The sequence below is a fragment of the Megalopta genalis genome, unplaced genomic scaffold (genome assembly GCF_051020955.1).
Source record: "Megalopta genalis isolate 19385.01 unplaced genomic scaffold, iyMegGena1_principal scaffold0379, whole genome shotgun sequence".
NCBI lineage: Eukaryota > Metazoa > Arthropoda > Insecta > Hymenoptera > Halictidae > Megalopta > Megalopta genalis.
The window spans coordinates 50,001-60,000 of NW_027476448.1; positions in this window are offsets into that span (position 1 = coordinate 50,001).

Genomic DNA, 10,000 nt, shown 5'->3' on the forward strand with positions numbered 1-10,000 from the left:
TAAGATAAATGTACGTCCCAGCTAAAACGTACAAATACTTCAAGTTAAGTAATAATATATCATCGCTATTGACAAATTTTTAAGATCCAAGACACAGTTCTCTCTATATGTTTTAATATTTTTTATGTACTCAAATATATTCAAAGGAAAAAGTACATGGGTGATGCCATAGTCGTGGAAGCGCGTACGCTCACGCTGATCTTCTGACCGCCGGAAGCACGAAACCTCTGATCTGGGCAAAATCGGCAAGCCGAGGAAGAACGGACAGGACACATGCTGGACTGGCGAGAAAGCGTGTTCTTCCGCTCGCGCTAGGCATTTCGATTTCTGACACCTCTTGATTTAAAAAATCAGTTTTTTGATAGTTTTCTCTCTCCACTGGGCTATTTCATTTTAGCCACAGTTTTCAATTGGTACGATTTGCTTCCAAATCTTACAGATGCATTTTAAAAAATTTTTCCATCGCTCGGACAGAAGAGTCGATTGCTCAGTGAGTACGAGTATACATACAAAGTGCATACGGGTAACCAACCCCGTAGGGCTTGCCACATATGGGCCATTCGGTCAAAGACACCGACCCGTGGCCACGCTGTGTGGAGAAAAGTCCGTAACGTAAACGGCACGAAACAGTCAGGACCGAAGCCCCGAAGGAGCTCTGAGACAGCTTCTCGACCGAGATCGTAGAATTGGCCCAAAACCCGCTCTGCTCCGTCCGCCTCGCACGGACCGTGTATCTCTTATAGATACCGAACGGCCGGCAAGGACGCCGGCGCCGCCGGCCGAATAGCACGCGCGCTTATGAGTGTAAACCGCTGCGGCAACAGACCGCCCGGCCGTGCTGTTGTAACATAGCGCGTGAACGAACGAAAAAAATTTTTATAGTAAACATTAAAATAAATTACACTACCGTAAACTAGACAAAAAATTACACATTTTTTCCCAATATGAAAATTTTCACAAACTTTTTAAAGTCCCATCGCATCGAGTAAACTTTTTTAATAACGCGTCCGCACGATTCTAAATGCTTAATCCATATGTGAAATCGTTCACTGATCACGAATATCGCATTTAAAAAAATTACAAAAATTTATTTTTCAAAATAATCAAAAAAAACCGAAAAATCACAAGAGTAAAGTACCATTATTTTAAACAACATGTCGTTCTAAATGCTTAATCCCTATGTAAAAAAGTTATTTAAGCAAGAATATGTAATCGAAAAAAATTAGAAAAATTTATTTTAGCCGTAAATCGAAAATAATGGGGACACCGGAGCTGTTCGAAGCGCCGAGACGCGCCGCGTACGGCCGAATATTTTCTAAGTCCCAACGTACCGATCAAGAGTAAAGTACCATTTTCCTACATTAGATTTCGTTCTAAATGCTTAATCCCTATGTAAAAACGTTAGTTAAGCAAGAATATCGTATTTTTAAAAAAATCTAATGATAGGATTTTCCAGAAAATTGAAAAAACCGAAAAATGTCAAGAGTAAAGTGCCATTTTCTGACATTAGATTTCGTTCTAAATGCTTAATCCCTATGTAGAAACGTTAGTTAAGCAAGAATATCGTATTTTTAAAAAAATCTAATGATAGGATTTTTCAGAAAATTGAAAAAACCGTAAAATGTCAAGAGTAAAGTGCCATTATTTTAAACAATGTATCGTTCTAAATGCTTAATCCCTATGTAAAAAAGTTATTTAAGCAAGAATATGTTATTGAAAAAAATTAGAAAAATTTATTTTAGCCGTAAATCGAAAATAATGGGGACACCGGAGCTGTTCGAAGCGCCGAGACGCGCCGCGTACGGCCGAATATTTTCTAAGTCCCAACGTACCGATCAAGAGTAAAGTACCATTTTCCTACATTAGATTTCGTTCTAAATGCTTAATCCCTATGTAAAAACGTTAGTTAAGCAAGAATATCGTATTTTTAAAAAAATCTAATGATAGGATTTTCCAGAAAATTGAAAAAACCGAAAAATGTCAAGAGTAAAGTGCCATTTTCTGACATTAGATTTCGTTCTAAATGCTTAATCCCTATGTAGAAACGTTAGTTAAGCAAGAATATCGTATTTTTAAAAAAATCTAATGGTAGGATTTTTCAGAAAATTGAAAAAACCGTAAAATGTCAAGAGTAAAGTGCCCTTATTTTAAACATTATATCGTTCTAAATGCTTAATCCCTATGTAAAAAAGTTATCTAAGCAAGAATATGTTATTGAATAAAATGAGAAAAATTTATTTTAGCCGTAAATCGAAAATAATGGGTCGAGCGAATCGGTCGATTGCGCCGAGACGCGCTATGATGCAACAGACGAGCGATTGGAACGCCCGAATATTTTCAAAGTCCCAACGTACCGGTCAAGAGTAAAGTACCATTTTCCTACATTAGATTTCGTTCTAAATGCTTAATCCCTATGTAAAAACGTTAGTTAAGCAAGAATATCGTATTTTAAAAAAAATCTAATGATAGGATTTTCCAGAAAATTGAAAAAACCGAAAAATGTCAAGAGTAAAGTGCCATTTTCTGACATTAGATTTCGTTCTAAATGCTTAATCCCTATGTAGAAACGTTAGTTAAGCAAGATTATCGTATTTTTAAAAAAATCTAATGATAGGATTTTTCAGAAAATTGAAAAAACCGTAAAATGTCAAGAGTAAAGTGCCCTTATTTTAAACATTATATCGTTCTAAATGCTTAATCCCTATGTAAAAAAGTTATCTAAGCAAGAATATGTTATTGAATAAAATGAGAAAAATTTATTTTAGCCGTAAATCGAAAATAATGGGTCGAGCGAATCGGTCGATTGCGCCGAGACGCGCTATGATGCAACAGACGAGCGATTGGAACGCCCGAATATTTTCAAAGTCCCAACGTACCGGTCAAGAGTAAAGTACCATTTTCCTACATTAGATTTCGTTCTAAATGCTTAATCCCTATGTAAAAACGTTAGTTAAGCAAGAATATCGTATTTTAAAAAAAATCTAATGATAGGATTTTCCAGAAAATTGAAAAAACCGAAAAATGTCAAGAGTAAAGTGCCATTTTCTGACATTAGATTTCGTTCTAAATGCTTAATCCCTATGTAGAAACGTTAGTTAAGCAAGAATATCGTATTTTTAAAAAAATCTAATGATAGGATTTTTCAGAAAATTGAAAAAACCGTAAAATGTCAAGAGTAAAGTGCCATTATTTTAAACAATGTATCGTTCTAAATGCTTAATCCCTATGTAAAAAAGTTATTTAAGCAAGAATATGTTATTGAAAAAAATTAGAAAAATTTATTTTAGCCGTAAATCGAAAATAATGGGGACACCGGAGCTGTTCGAAGCGCCGAGACGCGCCGCGTACGGCCGAATATTTTCTAAGTCCCAACGTACCGATCAAGAGTAAAGTACCATTTTCCTACATTAGATTTCGTTCTAAATGCTTAATCCCTATGTAAAAACGTTAGTTAAGCAAGAATATCGTATTTTTAAAAAAATCTAATGATAGGATTTTCCAGAAAATTGAAAAAACCGAAAAATGTCAAGAGTAAAGTGCCATTTTCTGACATTAGATTTCGTTCTAAATGCTTAATCCCTATGTAGAAACGTTAGTTAAGCAAGAATATCGTATTTTTAAAAAAATCTAATGATAGGATTTTTCAGAAAATTGAAAAAACCGTAAAATGTCAAGAGTAAAGTGCCATTATTTTAAACAATGTATCGTTCTAAATGCTTAATCCCTATGTAAAAAAGTTATTTAAGCAAGAATATGTTATTGAAAAAAATTAGAAAAATTTATTTTAGCCGTAAATCGAAAATAATGGGGACACCGGAGCTGTTCGAAGCGCCGAGACGCGCCGCGTACGGCCGAATATTTTCTAAGTCCCAACGTACCGATCAAGAGTAAAGTACCATTTTCCTACATTAGATTTCGTTCTAAATGCTTAATCCCTATGTAAAAACGTTAGTTAAGCAAGAATATCGTATTTTTAAAAAAATCTAATGATAGGATTTTCCAGAAAATTGAAAAAACCGAAAAATGTCAAGAGTAAAGTGCCATTTTCTGACATTAGATTTCGTTCTAAATGCTTAATCCCTATGTAGAAACGTTAGTTAAGCAAGAATATCGTATTTTTAAAAAAATCTAATGGTAGGATTTTTCAGAAAATTGAAAAAACCGTAAAATGTCAAGAGTAAAGTGCCCTTATTTTAAACATTATATCGTTCTAAATGCTTAATCCCTATGTAAAAAAGTTATCTAAGCAAGAATATGTTATTGAATAAAATGAGAAAAATTTATTTTAGCCGTAAATCGAAAATAATGGGTCGAGCGAATCGGTCGATTGCGCCGAGACGCGCTATGATGCAACAGACGAGCGATTGGAACGCCCGAATATTTTCAAAGTCCCAACGTACCGATCAAGAGTAAAGTACCATTTTCCTACATTAGATTTCGTTCTAAATGCTTAATCCCTATGTAAAAACGTTAGTTAAGCAAGAATATCGTATTTTTAAAAAAATCTAATGATAGGATTTTCCAGAAAATTGAAAAAACCGAAAAATGTCAAGAGTAAAGTGCCATTTTCTGACATTAGATTTCGTTCTAAATGCTTAATCCCTATGTAGAAACGTTAGTTAAGCAAGATTATCGTATTTTTAAAAAAATCTAATGATAGGATTTTTCAGAAAATTGAAAAAACCGTAAAATGTCAAGAGTAAAGTGCCCTTATTTTAAACATTATATCGTTCTAAATGCTTAATCCCTATGTAAAAAAGTTATCTAAGCAAGAATATGTTATTGAATAAAATGAGAAAAATTTATTTTAGCCGTAAATCGAAAATAATGGGTCGAGCGAATCGGTCGATTGCGCCGAGACGCGCTATGATGCAACAGACGAGCGATTGGAACGCCCGAATATTTTCAAAGTCCCAACGTACCGGTCAAGAGTAAAGTACCATTTTCCTACATTAGATTTCGTTCTAAATGCTTAATCCCTATGTAAAAACGTTAGTTAAGCAAGAATATCGTATTTTAAAAAAAATCTAATGATAGGATTTTCCAGAAAATTGAAAAAACCGAAAAATGTCAAGAGTAAAGTGCCATTTTCTGACATTAGATTTCGTTCTAAATGCTTAATCCCTATGTAGAAACGTTAGTTAAGCAAGAATATCGTATTTTTAAAAAAATCTAATGATAGGATTTTTCAGATAATTGAAAAAACCGTAAAATGTCAAGAGTAAAGTGCCCTTATTTTAAACATTATATCGTTCTAAATGCTTAATCCCTATGTAAAAAAGTTATCTAAGCAAGAATATGTTATTGAATAAAATGAGAAAAATTTATTTTAGCCGTAAATCGAAAATAATGGGTCGAGCGAATCGGTCGATTGCGCCGAGACGCGCTATGATGCAACAGACGAGCGATTGGAACGCCCGAATATTTTCAAAGTCCCAACGTACCGATCAAGAGTAAAGTACCATTTTCCTACATTAGATTTCGTTCTAAATGCTTAATCCCTTTGTAAAAACGTTAGTTAAGCAAGAATATCGTATTTTTAAAAAAATCTAATGATAGGATTTTCCAGAAAATTGAAAAAACCGAAAAATGTCAAGAGTAAAGTGCCATTTTCTGACATTAGATTTCGTTCTAAATGCTTAATCCCTATGTAGAAACGTTAGTTAAGCAAGAATATCGTATTTTTAAAAAAATCTAATGGTAGGATTTTTCAGAAAATTGAAAAAACCGTAAAATGTCAAGAGTAAAGTGCCCTTATTTTAAACATTATATCGTTCTAAATGCTTAATCCCTATGTAAAAAAGTTATCTAAGCAAGAATATGTTATTGAATAAAATGAGAAAAATTTATTTTAGCCGTAAATCGAAAATAATGGGTCGAGCGAATCGGTCGATTGCGCCGAGACGCGCTATGATGCAACAGACGAGCGATTGGAACGCCCGAATATTTTCAAAGTCCCAACGTACCGGTCAAGAGTAAAGTACCATTTTCCTACATTAGATTTCGTTCTAAATGCTTAATCCCTATGTAAAAACGTTAGTTAAGCAAGAATATCGTATTTTTAAAAAAATCTAATGATAGGATTTTCCAGAAAATTGAAAAAACCGAAAAATGTCAAGAGTAAAGTGCCATTTTCTGACATTAGATTTCGTTCTAAATCCTTAATCCCTATGTAGAAACGTTAGTTAAGCAAGAATATCGTATTTTTAAAAAAATCTAATGGTAGGATTTTTCAGAAAATTGAAAAAACCGTAAAATGTCAAGAGTAAAGTGCCCTTATTTTAAACATTATATCGTTCTAAATGCTTAATCCCTATGTAAAAAAGTTATCTAAGCAAGAATATGTTATTGAATAAAATGAGAAAAATTTATTTTAGCCGTAAATCGAAAATAATGGGTCGAGCGAATCGGTCGATTGCGCCGAGACGCGCTATGATGCAACAGACGAGCGATTGGAACGCCCGAATATTTTCAAAGTCCCAACGTACCGATCAAGAGTAAAGTACCATTTTCCTACATTAGATTTCGTTCTAAATGCTTAATCCCTATGTAAAAACGTTAGTTAAGCAAGAATATCGTATTTTAAAAAAAATCTAATGATAGGATTTTCCAGAAAATTGAAAAAACCGAAAAATGTCAAGAGTAAAGTGCCATTTTCTGACATTAGATTTCGTTCTAAATGCTTAATCCCTATGTAGAAACGTTAGTTAAGCAAGAATATCGTATTTTTAAAAAAATCTAATGGTAGGATTTTTCAGAAAATTGAAAAAACCGTAAAATGTCAAGAGTAAAGTGCCCTTATTTTAAACATTATATCGTTCTAAATGCTTAATCCCTATGTAAAAAAGTTATCTAAGCAAGAATATGTTATTGAATAAAATGAGAAAAATTTATTTTAGCCGTAAATCGAAAATAATGGGTCGAGCGAATCGGTCGATTGCGCCGAGACGCGCTATGATGCAACAGACGAGCGATTGGAACGCCCGAATATTTTCAAAGTCCCAACGTACCGGTCAAGAGTAAAGTACCATTTTCCTACATTAGATTTCGTTCTAAATGCTTAATCCCTATGTAAAAACGTTAGTTAAGCAAGAATATCGTATTTTTAAAAAAATCTAATGATAGGATTTTCCAGAAAATTGAAAAAACCGAAAAATGTCAAGAGTAAAGTGCCATTTTCTGACATTAGATGTCGTTCTAAATCCTTAATCCCTATGTAGAAACGTTAGTTAAGCAAGAATATCGTATTTTTAAAAAAATCTAATGGTAGGATTTTTCAGAAAATTGAAAAAACCGTAAAATGTCAAGAGTAAAGTGCCCTTATTTTAAACATTATATCGTTCTAAATGCTTAATCCCTATGTAAAAAAGTTATCTAAGCAAGAATATGTTATTGAATAAAATGAGAAAAATTTATTTTAGCCGTAAATCGAAAATAATGGGTCGAGCGAATCGGTCGATTGCGCCGAGACGCGCTATGATGCAACAGACGAGCGATTGGAACGCCCGAATATTTTCAAAGTCCCAACGTACCGATCAAGAGTAAAGTACCATTTTCCTACATTAGATTTCGTTCTAAATGCTTAATCCCTATGTAAAAACGTTAGTTAAGCAAGAATATCGTATTTTAAAAAAAATCTAATGATAGGATTTTCCAGAAAATTGAAAAAACCGAAAAATGTCAAGAGTAAAGTGCCATTTTCTGACATTAGATTTCGTTCTAAATGCTTAATCCCTATGTAGAAACGTTAGTTAAGCAAGAATATCGTATTTTTAAAAAAATCTAATGGTAGGATTTTTCAGAAAATTGAAAAAACCGTAAAATGTCAAGAGTAAAGTGCCCTTATTTTAAACATTATATCGTTCTAAATGCTTAATCCCTATGTAAAAAAGTTATCTAAGCAAGAATATGTTATTGAATAAAATGAGAAAAATTTATTTTAGCCGTAAATCGAAAATAATGGGTCGAGCGAATCGGTCGATTGCGCCGAGACGCGCTATGATGCAACAGACGAGCGATTGGAACGCCCGAATATTTTCAAAGTCCCAACGTACCGATCAAGAGTAAAGTACCATTTTCCTACATTAGATTTCGTTCTAAATGCTTAATCCCTTTGTAAAAACGTTAGTTAAGCAAGAATATCGTATTTTTAAAAAAATCTAATGATAGGATTTTCCAGAAAATTGAAAAAACCGAAAAATGTCAAGAGTAAAGTGCCATTTTCTGACATTAGATTTCGTTCTAAATGCTTAATCCCTATGTAGAAACGTTAGTTAAGCAAGAATATCGTATTTTTAAAAAAATCTAATGATAGGATTTTTCAGAAAATTGAAAAAACCGTAAAATGTCAAGAGTAAAGTGCCATTATTTTAAACAATGTATCGTTCTAAATGCTTAATCCCTATGTAAAAAAGTTATTTAAGCAAGAATATGTTATTGAAAAAAATTAGAAAAATTTATTTTAGCCGTAAATCGAAAATAATGGGGACACCGGAGCTGTTCGAAGCGCCGAGACGCGCCGCGTACGGCCGAATATTTTCTAAGTCCCAACGTACCGATCAAGAGTAAAGTACCATTTTCCTACATTAGATTTCGTTCTAAATGCTTAATCCCTATGTAGAAACGTTAGTTAAGCAAGAATATCGTATTTTTAAAAAAATCTAATGGTAGGATTTTTCAGAAAATTGAAAAAACCGTAAAATGTCAAGAGTAAAGTGCCATTATTTTAAACAATGTATCGTTCTAAATGCTTAATCCCTATGTAAAAAAGTTATCTAAGCAAGAATATGTTATTGAATAAAATGAGAAAAATTTATTTTAGCCGTAAATCGAAAAAAAGACTGTTCGTTTCTCTGTCTCTCTCGCGCGATCGAAGTATTGATGTTTCCCGGCAAAGTAATGGGATATTAATTAAACTTTATACACGAAATTACTCGTTTTGATCCCCGCTACACAGCCGTATACTTTTTATAATTTTGTGGAATCGGGAACCTTGAAATATTTAACATAACGCGGATCGACTGTCTCTGTCTCTTTCTAGATCGGAATAATCGATGTTTCCCGGAAAACTATTCGGAGATTAATTAAACTTTATACACGAAATTACTCGTTTTGATCCCCGCTACACAGCCGTATACTTTTTATAATTTTGTGGAATCGGTAACCTTGAGATATTTAACATAACGCGGATCGACTGTCTCTGTCTCTTTCTAGATCGGAATTATCGATGTTTCCCGGCAAACTATTGGGAGATTATTTAAACTTTATACACGAAATTACTCGTTTTGATCCCCGCTACACAGCCGTATACTTTTTATAATTTTGTGGAATCGGTAACCTGGAGATATTTAACATAACGCGGATCGACTGTCTCTGTCTCTTTCTAGATCGGAATAATCGATGTTTCCCGGCAAACTATTGGGAGATTAATTAAACTTTATACATGAAATTACTCGTTTTGGTCCCCGCTACACAGCCGTATACTTTTTATAATTTTGTGGAATCGGTAACCTTGAGATATTTAACATAACGCGGATCGACTGTCTCTGTCTCTTTCTAGATCGGAATTATCGATGTTTCCCGGCAAACTATTGGGAGATTATTTAAACTTTATACATGAAATTACTCGTTTTGGTCCCCGCTACACAGCCGTATACTTTTTATAATTTTGTGGAATCGGGAACCTTGAAATATTTAACATAACGCGGATCGACTGTCTCTGTCTCTTTCTAGATCGGAATTATCGATGTTTCCCGGAAAACTATTCGGAGATTAATTAAACTTTATACACGAAATTACTCGTTTTGATCCCCGCTACACAGCCGTATACTTTTTATAATTTTGTGGAATCGGTAACCTTGAGATATTTAACATAACGCGGATCGACTGTCTCTGTCTCTTTCTAGATCGGAATTATCGATGTTTCCCGGCAAACTATTGGGAGATTATTTAAACTTTATACATGAAATTACTCGTTTTGATCCCCGCTACACAGCCGTAT